This window comes from Manacus candei, unplaced genomic scaffold (assembly GCF_025592945.1).
Source record: "Manacus candei isolate 608988 ecotype Guabito, Panama unplaced genomic scaffold, ASM2559294v1 h1tg000017l, whole genome shotgun sequence".
Classification (NCBI taxonomy): domain Eukaryota; kingdom Metazoa; phylum Chordata; class Aves; order Passeriformes; family Pipridae; genus Manacus; species Manacus candei.
Genome location: NW_026138065.1, coordinates 31310312 through 31325000, shown reverse-complemented (window position 1 = coordinate 31325000; position 14689 = coordinate 31310312). Strand labels below are relative to the sequence as shown.

Below are 14689 nucleotides of genomic sequence, written 5' to 3'. Positions count from 1 at the left end.
ACATCACAATTAAAATCACCAGCAACCCGAGCCAGAGAGAGACCAACAGGTAAAAATATATTAAATATATATATATTTAAAAATAGCTAAAAAAAAAAAAAAAAAGCACTCCCAAAATACCCACCCTGACCAAACCGACACCCCCCGGAAAAACCCACCCTAAGCCACCAAAAAACCCCAAGCCATCACATTGCTCATAGCCCATGAATGCCTTAAAAACAAATGTTTAAACAGGTTTTCTCTTTTTTTTTGAAGCAGCAGAAAACCTCTGCATGCTCCAATGGGTTACAATAACAATGCTCTATTGCAATGTAAAACAAGCTGGAGGAGAAAAAGGTGCTTTTTGTTACCATTTTATCAAAGCTGTTCATCTTCTAGCTGCAGGCAGCATTTTGCTGGAATTGCAGATATTTCTCTGTCCGGGCTCCTTTGTTTGTGCATCTCATTTGCATATATTTATCTCCAGCTGAGGGTGCTTTCAGCTCATTAAGGCCTCCCCTCGCATTATTTCATAAGCCAGCTGCTAGGAGGGATTTCACCTGTGGTGACTGAGAAAAGAGGGGTGAAAAAACCAAATTCTTCATTTAAAAAAAAAAAAAAAGAAAACAAAAAAACCAACAACCAAGGAAATCTTCTGACTCTCTTCCCCTATAAATGGGCACCATTTGTGTTAAACAGCCTCTTGTCATGATAGATGCCTCCTGGGGTCAGGGGGGAAAGTTGATTTGAAGGTCAGCAGTAAAACAACAGACAAACCAGACGCCAAACTGGTTCCTTAGCTGTCGGTGGGAGCAGTGGTACAACCAGGTCTTGAACCTTTTTCAACCTCTAATAAAACAGGGGAAGAATCTGAAGTGGAGCAACCAGGCCCCAGAGGAAAAAAAAAAACAAACCAACCCACAAATAATATCAATATCGAGCAGCAACGGGAAACAACTGGGCAGCTCTCAGCGTTACGGGCACGCTGCTATTGTTTCAAGAGCTGGGGAATTAATTCCACTTATTTATTTAAGGCGTGTCAACTTGCTGCCTAAACCTGTTTCGGTGTCAAGATGAATAAAACTTTTATGGCTCATAAAATAGAGCCATTCATCTCAACGGTCTTTGTGGTGCCTGGGTTTGTTGGGGTTTTTTTCCCCCCTCTCCTCCTGGCAGGCTGAGCTGGGCCGAAACCTCTGCATCCCACTGCCACCAGCTCACTCATAGGAGCAGAGAAAATTTGGATGGGGCATCTCAAGCTAAACTTCTGGGTTTGATTAGAAATTGTAAATGTTAATTCATCACAATCACGTGCAAAACCCCCACCTCCTCTTTTTTCCCCAGCCTAAAACCTACAATGAATTTACATCATCTATATGGAGCTTTGGTCCAACAGGTAATAAAATATAATAAAGCTTGCTTTTTATCAGGACACACACACAAAAAAAAATCCCATTAATTATAGTTCATGACTACTCTAAACCAAATGTTCAAATAGTAGTTGGAAATGATGCATAAAATCTCAGCATGTTCTGATAGGTTATAGAGTCAGTGGTTTATTGCAATGTAAAACAAGCCACAGGAAGAGAGGGTGGTTTTGTTTACCATTTTCATCAAAGCTGTTCATCATGTTGATATACTTATGCTATATTGTGACCCCTACATACGTTGCATTTCATATATTTATTTTCCAGGTTGTTGCTACTTTTGCTGCCTTTGCCACGGAGAACCCGAGTAATTCTCAAGTCCTTTTGAAATATTTTCTCATTTGCACTGAATTTCTGAGGGCAAACCAACTGATAGACATGGGCCTAAGAAATATTTATCATCGAGTAAGGTTTTCTTTTGACTAAATCTGAGGCAATTAGTACCTGAATAAACACAGACTAAGTAATCTACCTCCTCAAAAGGTAATTAGACTTGAAAAGCGCTGTTTGGCTCTACCCAAGGAAAGCACAGCTTGATTAAAATGCTTTGGAGATTCGCTTTCATTTTTGTTCCCTTTTGCCCTGGAAAACATTTTATAAAATCCATAAGACTTTTAATTTCTCCCTGTGCCAAACCCAAGGCCACTGCTGGTTGTTGCTGCCCTCTTCCCCCACCTTCCCTAAATCTTCAACCCCGCTTCTCATTTTTCTTTGCCTCTAATCTAATCTCTAATTCCTTGGCTTGGCCAAATAGTTAAAAATGTTAAGTGCTGCTCACAATTCCTGCTGCCTCCCCCTCGTATCTGTCTCTGTTTATGGAACAGGCCCTGGTTTCCTCCTGCTCTTGTTCAGCTGTAGGTCTGCAGGTCAGGAGACTGTAAATACACACAGTGCTGCCCCAACCCATAAATCTGAGCAAAGGGCAGCCTTATATATTCAGATAAGGGATTCAATGGGAAAGGGGGAAAAGAAAAAAAAAAATAAAAGAAGAGAACCAGCAGAGTCTGTGGTGAAGGAGATGCTTTTGCTAGATCCCAACCCCAAGGTGCACACCCTGCTACCTCGCAGGATGTTCCAGCCAGAGATGAATCAGAAATGTTCTCCCTTCTTCCCACTCCTTCTTGTTTATATATAAATCATTACAAAATGCATTTTATTACCTTTGGGGCAAAGAAATTAAACAAGATATTTTGATGGCTTTCTCTCCTCCAGACCTTTGTTGGTCTATTTTCTCCCCCCCCCCCGCCCCGTTTTATTTCCTGCACCTCCGAAGCTTTCAAGGGAACAGTCCCCCTGTTATTGCTTCTCAGTTCCAAGGTCTTAGAATAAATAACATTGTTATTACTCACTTCACCAATTTCCAAGAAGAAATATTGCTGCAGCAAATGCGAGCAGCACTAATATTTGCAAAGTGATAAATGGATTGTTACATACCTTCCCGTCTGTGTGGCCTCCAGCCATCCTCCGGCCGGCTACATCACTCCTCAGGGTGGGAGGGAGGCTGCCTTTGAACTTAGCGGGGTCCAGACACTTAGTGCCTTGCACCAGAGCCTGCCCCCAGCCCCCTCCCTGTCTCTCTGGAGAGATATTTTTTAATGGACCACGCCAGAGACGGTACCGGGACTGGGAGAGAGCAGAAGCCACGTACTGGGACCAAGCAGCCAGGTGAAGGTGCTTTTGGCACACTGGTTTGGTGGGTTTTGTTAGTGTTGGGTGCTGCAGGGAGAGGGGTGTGAGGCTTGGGACATCCCCACAGCACAACACTGCCCCACTGCCTTCCCCAGCTGGCAGGGCTGCCCTGGTCCAGGATACTACATCCCTAGTGTCACAAGAGCCATGTGTCCTTCTCTGGCTGCCAGGGATGTGAAAACTGGACAGAAAAAGTCTTGCAGGGGAGAAAAATTGTTTTGCAGATTCCCCCTACTCTGCCCCCAAAACATGCCCCCGTGACTAAATGGGAATGACAGCAGATACCTGAGGTACCAGAGATACAGATGCTCAGTGGGGTGAAAATAGGAAAAGATGTATTCCCAAACACCACCTTTCTTACTGCTCATCAAATTTCATTAATTCACATGAAATTCTCAGCAAACTTTCGTAGCCAAAGCTGAGGTTAGGGAGGTGCTGAGGCGGGCAACAGTCTGCTGGCTTTCTTGTCCCAAACCTGGTGGCTCATCACATAATTTCTGAGCTTAAAAAAAAGATGGCAATTGGAAAATTCACATGAAATTAAAAATTAATCGATTTAAAAAAACACAATATAATTGTGAAATTTTTTTTAAGCAGCAATTTTTATCTAGCTCTGAGACATGATTTGCCCTCCTCAATTTTATTCAAAACAAAATCTCCAAATCAAATTATTCCTGGGCTGCAAGTCATGCTGAAAAAAAACCCCACTCTGAATGTGTGGTAATTAAAACCAAAACAAAACATTTTCCTTCAGACACAGAAAGAGTAGGCTGCTAATATTTCTTAGTCCGAGCCTGTTGCCTTTCAAAGCCATGGTTCCTGGGATAGGGTCTGGGAGGGTTTGTTTGGTTGGCTTGAATTTCTTGGTGGGGTGGGCACCCCCATCTTAGATTATTCAGGCACCAGAGGTGATTGTAAATGCTTGTTCCTCATGGGCAGAGAAAAACTAAGCTGCTCAAGGAGCATCATCTCAACTGCCCCAGTGCTGGTGTGGCATCGCCTGTGCGGCTGAGGTACCACCAGGAAAAGGAATGAGAGTATCCTTCATCATGCACCCTCCCTGGCTTTTCCTCCCTGTACAGCCCCTTTCCTTCTGAGGAGGCTGTCAGAAGCAGGAGGAAGTGCTTGTTGGTGTGTACAGGTCTCATGTGGAGGTTAAACACAGCACTGTCAGCGTCAGAAGGGAGGAGGTGAAGGATGCGTGCGAAGGTTTCAGCACCCTGAGGTGGAGGTGTTGGCATGGTCTGGCAGGGCTAGTACGTGAATACTTCTGTGCCCAAGGGGGTGGGGAAGGTGTTAGGTTTAAAGACTGGAGCTATATATTAGGCTGCTTTTTCCTAAGGGATACCTTGATGCATATAAGAAAGAACACAATTCAAGGGCTGCAGGAAGAAAACTGTGGGCAGAGGTATGGAAGGGTCAATCAGAAGAGAGGGCAAAAATGTATCTGACAGTTTTTCCTCCTGACCAAAGTAAACAACATCTCTTCTCTTTTTACAAGATGAGAAATATTGAAAAGAAGGTCATAAGTTACAGATAAGGATAGAAAGTCCTTTGGGATGGGCTCTCATGAAAATATATACAGTTCACTGTACATATTTATATATATATACATATATATATACACACAGTATTAAAAAAAACTCAATAGTCCGTATTGGTTTTTAATACAGGAATTAATAGAATCCTGGAATCATAGAATCATTAAGGTTGGAAAAGATCTCCAAGATTACTGAGTCCAAACTTTATACAAACCATCCATAATACTCACTCAAATGTACGTGTGTGTCTGTTTATGCAGCTGTAAATAGGCATGAGATTACGTGTACATATGTGTGCATACATATATACATATATATATACACGTGTATATCTATACATGGGTGCATATACAGTTGTTGCCCATTTATAGCTGTACAAATCTACACACTCATGAATGTGAGCACACACACACAGACACAAATGTACACACACGTTCACCTTATGCACACATGCACCCCTAAAAACTGAGTGTGCAACAAATGAAATATAACATGAGCTGCAAAGTTATTTAAGGAAAAAAGTGCTGAAAGCAGGTGAGAGCTGGGGCAGCAGCATTGTCGGGAGCCATCCTACTGCTTGGAAACATCCAGAAACCCTTTCAAACCTTTACCAGCCTCTTTTCTAACTTTAGGAGCAGGGCTAGGAGTGCCTCAAAACCATGATTCTTTGAGACATTCCTGTCAGGCAGGAAACCTTGTGAGAGCAGCATTGCTTGTGCTCTGCTTTAATTCTAGCCCCAGAAAACACATAGGTAAGAGGAAAAATCAAAATAATTGAATATACACAAGACATCTACATTTGTATAAACAACAAGCTTTGAAAAGGGAAAAAAGAATCAGGTCTTCGTTTTTTATTATTTCTTTTCCTCAAACATTAAAAAAGAAAAAAAAAAAGTCAAGCAGTTCTTATTTTATCCAGACCAGTTCATAAATCCCAAGTCATAAATCCACATGATATCCCGGGCTGCTGGATTTTGCATTTGGAGCTCTGAAAGACTGATAGCTGAAAGATTTATAAAATCCCAGGTAGCCAGAGTGCTCCCTATTGGCTCCACATCTGAGGGGTCCCTGCATCCTGCTTAGCCAGGAGAGCTGGATGTATGGGATATATTGTGCTCAAAAAGCAACACACCCCCACCCTCCTATTTTCAGATGTGACGAAGGCTAAAATTTGGTCATTTGGGCTGGATGGGCCCTGTTTAGGGACTTTTTTGTGCAGATAAGGGGACAGCCACAAGCTGGCATTGCCCAAAGACTGCTGTCACCTCCTGCAAAATTATACCACGGGTTGTGTCATAGATGCATGATTTACCTTGTGTGGTAGATCTGACCATAAACAGCAGAATTGTTTCAGCTGCCTTGAATATATGTTTAATTTTGTTTCTTGCAGTGTCATTGAATAGGAGTGACTGCTCAGTAAGAAGAGGGGATCATCACTGGGGCCAGAAGACGATGATACTTAGAGGGGAACACAACCAGCCCTTTAGCAAGAAAATGGTAGCTGAGATGCCTCAGACAAAGTACAGGTCAAAAACAATTTAGTTGGCAAAGCAGCACATCCCCCAAGGAGCAGTGGAAGATGTCTCTGTGAGGTTTTTGTCTTTTTCATCAGTTCAGCAGATGTTGCACAAAGGACCAGGTGTATTGGGGTGAAAGTCCCCCGAAAGAGACCCTCTGAAGACTGAGTTGTACTATTTGTCTGTATACCACAGGATGCTGAAAAGGTGCTTAAATCCTTCCCTTCTTTATTTTCCTCGATCCTTCCTCAATGACCTTATTCGAACCTAATACTATTCTCCAGACTTGCAATGACAGACATTTTTAATATGCTTCTGTTGCATTAATAAAAAGATTAAATACCCTCCCTGCAGTTACAAGATTTGTTTTATAGCTGTAACTAACATCTTTGTTACCGAGAAATTAAATGATTTTCTTTATATCTAAGATACTTTTATTCATGGGTCTGAATCTATCAAAGTGCATGCGGAAAATCTTCCTTCACCTTCCTGGGGAAGGACTGTGGAATCAACCTGATGTCAGCTCTGCCTGTTTGGAATTTTATTAGGAACATATTTCCAGCTGAATTTAGATAATTTTTTTGTTGTTTTAGTTGTAGTGGAAATTAAAGCATTGCAAGGGTTTGTGCTCCCTGTGTGATGTGAGCATCTATGGCTTTGATCAGCCACCTTAAATGAGCATCATGAGAGGCTTGGCTAGCATGCCACAGAGCTGCCTGCCTCCAGCATGCCTCTTCCCCATCAAAATCCCTGCTTTCATTAGAAACAGTTACACATTTAAGAGGCCAAACTAAACCAGACACAAGCAGACTGAAGCATTTACACGAGGACTATGTCAGACTCATGGCAGGAGAGGTTTTTCTTGGTTATTCTGGAAATCCAAAGCTTTTCCAAGCCTTTTAGTGTCTCTCACGAGGTATCTCCTTCCACTTCCCAAGCAGAACATATTTCTTTTTAAACCTCAAACTCCTGTGGACTATATTTATGCCATATTTCATCGTTTCTTCCTGCTTGCTTACTCTTTATCCCCCTTTCAGCTGGGTTTGAGCCATCCTGAGCTCAGGGCTGTTGAGTGCAAGGCAGCATGGGTGGGGGTGGGGTTCAGGAGAGCTGCCTGCTCAACCCATCCGGGCTGTGGGTGCACCATTATTTAATCCAGCCTGGATCTACAGCCCTGTCCTGCTTCACAAGGGTGAATTTGCTACGTTTTGGGCTCTTAGGCACTTCTAGCACTTTTGACAATGGCATTTGGTGCTCCATAGCCACTGGTTTTGGGAGGTTTGTGCCTGTGAATATGCCCAAGTCCCCTGACTTTATCAGTGCCATTCATCTTTAAATGCTCAGATGGTCTTTGCTGGTTGCTCATCAAGAAGATTGGGCTGAAATGAATCCCCTGGTGCAGAAGAACTACCAGAGCAGGGTGAAGGGCAAATGCTCACTCGTGTCTATTGATCAGCCCCTTCCCCCTGCATTACAACTTGTGATGCCTTTGGAAGCAGAAGGAGATTTCTTTCTCCTTCCAAGCAGAGACTTGGGATGTAGAATCTGATCAAACATTAATTTTTTTCAGTTTTAAATATACAAGTCATCTTAAAGTTTCCTTTTATTAAAAGCATTCACAGAAGCTCTTTTCTTCTAATTTTGTTACCATTTTGCTAATTAAAAATGCTGTACAAGAACTAGTATCGAGCTATAGAAATGAAAGGTCAATACATGAACAACACTTCATTTGTAAATAATACAGCTCTGTAATCAATTATCTCATTTTCACAGAAGACATATTAATCTACAAGCAAAGAATGGAGACATTTAGAGGATGTACAGAGGGGATCTTTAAATGTTAAATGTTCTTTAGCATGTGCTAAATAAAGGGTTTGGCAGAGTGAAAATGTAGCGCAGAGCACTGACACTCCAGGGACAATCTTTAGGTCAAGTGATTTGTACCTTCAAAATAGTTCTCCATAGCACTGTAAAGCCTCTCCTTTTGGTAGCAGGGATGTGGGTTAGTGTTATTTAGGATGATAACTGTAGCACGGAAAATACTGCAAAAAATTAGGAAAAAAAGGTCATCTGCAAAGAAAAAGGTGCGTATTTTAACAGGTGAATCAGCCCTCTTTGCTCTGTTATTTGCTTTCTATCAGTAGTGGGAAGTGAGTCTTCTTACCCCTCCTTTTACATAAAACCAGTCTTTTGGACTGCAGATTGGAGCTGAGACAAGCTTGTGTGGGAAGCTGTGTGGCCAAATGCCCTCAGTACCCTGGGCACCAGGAGGGAAACACGGCTCCAGGTAACACAGCATCCCACCGGCACCCCAGCAGGATTGTTTCCTCTTCCATGGGTTACACTGGGAATCCGTATATGGGTTTAAAAATGTAGCAGTTTCTGGGTGTTGGAGATCCTTTGCATGACTCATAAACATTATTAGGGAAAACGACAAGAAAATCTATTCCCTGACCTAAAATCAGCCCAAGCTTTCCATCAAATGGAAAGGAAAGACTCTTGCCAGCTCTGTTGGGAGCTGGGTTACCTTGTACGCTTTTTTTACTGAATTTGACAACTTAGAGGTGGTAGAAAAGCAGGCGATGAATGTAATTTCAGTTTCATTTTTGCCTGTTTGCATTGGACTGGCAGCACGTCCGTCCCGCGCTCGCTCCAGATTTCCAGCTTTGAAACTTCTATCAAACATATGTTGGGACTTAAGGGGAAAAATCTCCACCCATGAACCCCAACTCTCCCCACCCCCAGTTCTCACCACTCGGTTGATCTCATCCCAACCCTCGTCTTGACCTCCTGTATCCGTGGCTGGGTGGGAGGAGCGAGGAGTGGGGCGGTGGGAAGGGCCCCACCAATGCAAGCCCTTGTGCGAGGGGAGGGTCTCCCTCCTGTTTACCTCTGCCACAGTCCCCTTTTCCCTTCTCCCATATTTTCTGACAGCCAAATCCATTCCCTAGGCCAGGAGAAAGCTAAAAAAAAAAAAAAAGGAAAAGGCAAAGGAAAAAATAAGGATTTGTTTTCAGCAGACTTCACAAGCCAAAGTGGCTCTAGGGAGGTCAGGGAGAGGGAGGAGATGCCCCTTTTGGCATTGGTGGGGCTTAAGGTTGACTGTTTTTCCTCACTCCCCTCTGTACTCTTTTCACAAACAGAAATACACCCTTGTCACATGATAATTAAGCAAGGCACCAGACCAGCTCCCTCCCAGCCGTCCAGAGGGACCGGAGCAAAGAGCCAAGACCACCAACGCCACTGGTGTGAAGGAGGAGAGGGCAAGCCAGGGATTTAGGAAAGCTTGATCACCCTCTCTCTGCTGGCTGATACCAAGGGTAAATCACCAGCAACAGCAAAATCCTCACAAAAACCCTTTTTTTTTTGCTTGCACAGCAGGAAAGCTGGTTATGGAATTGGTGTTGCCAAAGGAATGGCAAGTGGCAAGGTCATAAGGCAGGACCCCTGTCTGCATCACAACAGAAATAAGTTTGAAGGTGTCTCCTTTTTCTTTAAGAACATAGGTTAGGATGAGAAAAAACCAAACAAACTCTTTAGCCTAAATATTTCCAGGTTTGCTCACCCCCGTGGGTTCCATGCACACCGTAGCTGCTGGACCCACAGGGCCCTTCAAAGCTCTCCATGATTCTCTGTGCCAAAATAAACGTTACTTTGCCATCAAATAGGCAGAAGAATGAAAACCGTAAGATGTGTGACAAAAAAAGAGCCCAAACAGGAAAAGCCCTTTCTTCTGTTTTAAAAGCCCTGGATGATCAAGGCTGTTCTGCTCACTCTGATGTAATCAGTTTGCAGATACCCAAATACACGTCCAGCCATGGAAAGGTCTCTCCCTTTGATTCCAGCAAAATCCTTTCTAATTCTCTTTAAATGTTCCAGGGCTTTTTGAAATGATTGCTATCAATGCCAACCAAATGCTTCAGATCTCTCTTTTTTTTTTTTTTTTTTTTTTTTTGCCTGTCTTTAAATACTTGCCTTATTTCTATGCAGCCTGGTTGCAGCTGTACATGGAAATAGTATCTAGCAAACAGATCTGGTTTGCTTTAGCCCTTATGTCACATAGAGTTAGACTCTTTAACCTTCTTTACATTTACTTAGTTACTTTAATATAATTTCTATAACCCCTATAATTTCCCCCCCCCCGTATAACTTATTAAATATCTATAATATGGTAGCCCATACACATCACATAGGTTGGACTTTTATTACATTAGGCTCACCATAGCTATCTAGTAAATCATAAGTCATGTTTCTCCTAAAAGTTAAAACCCAGGATTGTTTGACCGAGCTTGGACTGAGTTTGTGAGGGACCAGCTCAAAGAAAGCTAAGCTAGTTAAAACAACAGATAGACTTGTTTAACCAGAAAATAATAGATCCCCTAAGGCACTAGATCTGCAGTGTTTACCATGGGTAGGAACACTGCTGGATGGTCTGTTATTCTCTCCATGCTCTTCAGTTGCTCTGAGGTGGGTCCGTGACCATCCTTCATGGCATGTTTCCATTGCTGTGACACCTCTTCCAGCCCAGCTTTAAACAGGTTGAAAGCTGGGACCTACAAGAATCACAAAGCCCTTTCCAGATCCACGAGATTAAAGGAAAACAAGATTTCGGGCACCCTTGGGTATGTTATTCTTTGTTTTTTCAGTTTTTAGGACTTTTTTTTTTTAAACAGTAAGTTAGAGATTATTTTACATTTTCCCGGAAATTGTTTTTCTCCTTTAATTACAAGGTGCTCAGAGGACAATATAAAGAAAACCACCAGCAGACAGGTGAGTAATAAGAAAGCCCTGATGTCTGCCACATAGTGGGACATTTCACCTTGCATTTAGCCATAAAATATTACAGGTAAGTAAAACACAGACTTATTTTTTTCCCCATCCATTCCTTTTGGACTTACCAACTTTTGTTGCAAGGCAATGTTTCTTCTTCACACTATACAGTGTTTTACTAAATGGTGTCCCCAACATGATGAAGACTCCTCCATACCATGCCCCATCACCACCAGGACATGAGCAATATGCCTGGGAGCCCATTGCAGCAGCCAAGGACTGTAGGTACTGGTGACCCTGCTCCTGTCAAGGCACAGTCAACAGCTTCTGCAGGCCACAATGCTGCTGCTGCTGCTTCTTCCATCGCTGTTCTCCATTCACTCCATCACCTCGCTGAGCCATGGCCATGTGTGATTTCTCCCCAGCACGAGCCTGCATCCCTTGCTGCTGCTCTGATGCTGCATGCACCCTATCCCAGAATGATGTGGGGTGCCCAGCTCTGAAAAAACACCCCTCCAGAATTATGTTTTTGTAAGAACTTCTCTATTTTTTAAACTCCTACTCCTCTCCTTCCCCAATCTCCTTCCTTTCTCTAGCTCCCTTAATTTTACTCTGCCTTTCCCACTCTGGAAAAAAACATATATGAAATTATATGAAGCAGTATAATTGCCTCTCTGTGTGGTTTCAAATAGAACACCAAGACTAATTGAAAAAGATGATGAAACACTTTTTTTGGGGGGGAGGAAGGCAGGAATTCTTTTTCTCATCTTGCAAATTGTCTCTGGGTTATAGGGTTGAGTTCTTTTGCTTCCCTAGTTAATTTTCAGCATTAACACTGGTATATAAAGAAATTGAGTTGTCTGTCTGAGGTGTGCCTGCTCTGGTTTAATGATTCAGGCTGTAAAGCATCAGAGCTCCATGGCACTGATGTTCTCCATGTCCATGCCTGGCACAAAAGCCTTGGAAAAAAGAGTATCCTTTTGTGTTTTTTTTTTTCCTTTACACACAGGACTTGCAGACCATGATCCAGCACCCCACATTTTTGCTGTGGGCTGCCCAAACACTGCACACAAGCAGCCCACAAGAGTATAAGACATTTATACCCAAGGGATTGAACACAATATTGATCCAAGAGAAACCTGTGCTTTGCAAGTGGAATTGTTCAGGTAAGCAACATATGCATATACCAAAAAAGAGGAGGTAGCCAGACTGTGGGGAAAAAATAATATAAGCTTTATCAACAACAACCACCACCACAATAATAATAAAAACCAACCAAGAATACTCATCAGTAGGACATCAAGGTGAAATAACACCAGAGAAGTCTAGTCTACAGAAAGATTGTCTTTCAGGCAAGATTTCTTTTGAAGTTAAGGCTGAAATCTGCCTGCTTTGTACAAGCCATATGACATTTTTATATAGGAAGATGCCTCTGACTCTGCCTCAGGTGGCCCTGAGTAAGATACTGTGGGTATCAGTAAGATGCCAGCAGTGTTCATGGAACAGGCTCTGAGGCTGGGATGTACCATGGGGGAGGTAGGTGGGTATCAGGAAGGATGGGCATTAAGACCTTGGGCAGCCTCCTTCAGTATGGTGCTCCAGCCATGGAGCTGTGCTACTTCAGGTAATAATCAGTGAGAAAAAGCAACAGAAGTAAATATTTTTGTTGAAAGGCAAGCAGGACATTATGATTTCTCCCACTTTCCCCTTACTTGGCATGGAAAACTGCTACCCAGGCACCTGATTCCCAGACTTCTCCTTCTCCATTCAGAACAAATACAATTTTTTTTGCACTCATGTAAAACCAGTATTCAGTAGACAAATTACTAGCTGAAGATAAAACTAATAAGAAGACATTGAAAAAAAATGCCCTTCCCAGTCTGAAAGGTTAAGAAGGACTTGTTGATACACCCATGTCCCACACATAAACCTTGTTGCTCTTGTTTTGCACAAGCATCCAAATGCCATATGTGAAGCTCTCCTGCCTTTTTTCCTCCTCCCATTTTTATCCTTCCCCTGCCTTTTTTTTTTTTTTTTTTTTTTTTTTAATAATTTTGTTTGGTTTGGGGAAGAGGGAAGGTGGGCAATCTTCCACTGAAATCCCCATTGACCATCTTGACAGTAGAGCTTCCTGTCAGAGGCTCATGGCTCATCAGATCCCATGGGATTGAGACCAATGGGAACTTCTGGACCACATTTGTCTCCAGTTTTTTGCTTCTACAGGTCATCAATGTGTTACCCTACTCATGGGTAATATACAGCATGTGCTTGAATCTGACTGGAGGACAGATTTCCATGGCATAATACACAAAGAATAAACAGACACCCTCTGTTTTCCAAGCCTTCAGGAGAGGCAGCTCCTATTGGGCTGAATGTCTCTTTATTTCCACATACCAATCTCCAATTGCTTTCATGCTGCCAAAGTACTTTCCTCTTCTATCTTATGCACCCACACCTATTAAAAAAAAAAAAAGATAATGAGAGAGGGTTAAAAAAATAAAAAAGCCTTTTTCCCCCCTAGTAAAAGGGGATTTTTATATCCAAAGACACAAAGGTAATTCTCACTGCATTGTAGTTTCAATATTTTTCTTTTTTTTTCACCTGACAATGGTGAAAAGATGTGATTTTTACATGCAAATAGGAAGAAAAAGCCTGAACACACCATGGGAACATGTTTAAGAAGTTGATTTATGTTTCATGCTGAGCCTTACACCTGCAGTTCAAGCAAAACTCAACTTTGCCGCCCCACAGAGTCTAGTTTATTAGGTATCAAGGAGTCACAAGAAGCCATGTAATTAAAACTGTAATTAACTGGAAAAGGAAAGTGCCACCTGAGTTTTGAGAGGCTGTCAATTTTATTTCCATTACAGCTTTCCTTCTGCTTCTTTTGTCTATAGGGTGCTTTTCCCCCCCCTCATCTTGATAAGGAAAAACAAAGTTGTTTTTTTTTTCTCTTTATTAACTAGAGAAGCCACCAAATTCTCTTATGTTTTTACTACCAGGAAAAAATCGAGCCACTCAGTTTTGAGCTCTGCTGCAGGTTTCTCTCAGCGGCATTTGCAGCTGTGTTTGCCAACAGGTGTCAAGTGTGGTCCAGGCAGGAAAAAAAGCCCTGAAATGTCCTACCGGCGCAGGGTCAGCTGAGTTCAAAGCCCATTTTAACAAAACATAATCAATGCCCTTTAAAAAGGGGATCGGTGGTGCCTTGTTAAAATGCATGACCTCGCTGCAGCGGGCAAGCCAAGCGCCGGGCGTCCCTGGATCCGGCACGTCCCTCCCAAGGCTGCTGGATCCTGATGGAGACCACCGCGGTATTCCTGCGGGCAGGACGAGGCCACACGCAGCAAGACAAAAAAACACGACTGGGAGAAATATGAGGCGACGTGACGAACTTTGTCAACCAGAGGAATTAAAAGTGAAAAGGGGGCCCAATCCCCCTGGCCAAAAAAAAAAATAAATAAATCAAGTGTCTGGGTGAGATGTGCAGTCAGTCCTGTCCTCCCTCTGCCTCGTGCGTCCACCAGGAGCAGAGTCCTGGGGGATCAGGAAGAGGTGCTGGAATAAGGAGATAATTATTTAGTAAGTTTTAAAGAAGAAAAGACTTAGGTAAACTTGAAAGAAAGTCATTGTAAAACATAGCTGAAGAGTAATTACCTGAAAGGGTAAAATGATGAGCACAGAGATGGGCTCTATCCTAAGTGTCGTTACAAGGGAGATTTATGAATATATGTAAATTTTTGCAGAGGAGATGTTTGTCTTAGACTGG

At 42.6% G+C, this 14689-nt stretch overlaps 1 long non-coding RNA gene across 1 annotated transcript in view; it reads right to left on the bottom strand.

Moving 5' to 3' along the window:
• The window catches only part of LOC127469502 (uncharacterized), a 6677-nt gene extending 3771 nt beyond the window's left edge, over positions 1 to 2906 (bottom strand). Inside the window, exons 1-2 of the long non-coding RNA XR_007903996.1 lie at positions 2841 to 2906; positions 351 to 548 (exon numbers count right to left, since the gene is read on the bottom strand). This is a non-coding gene — a long non-coding RNA (uncharacterized LOC127469502). The remainder of the gene's footprint in view (positions 1 to 350; positions 549 to 2840) is intronic.
• Positions 2907 to 14689: the final 11783 nt, after the last annotated feature.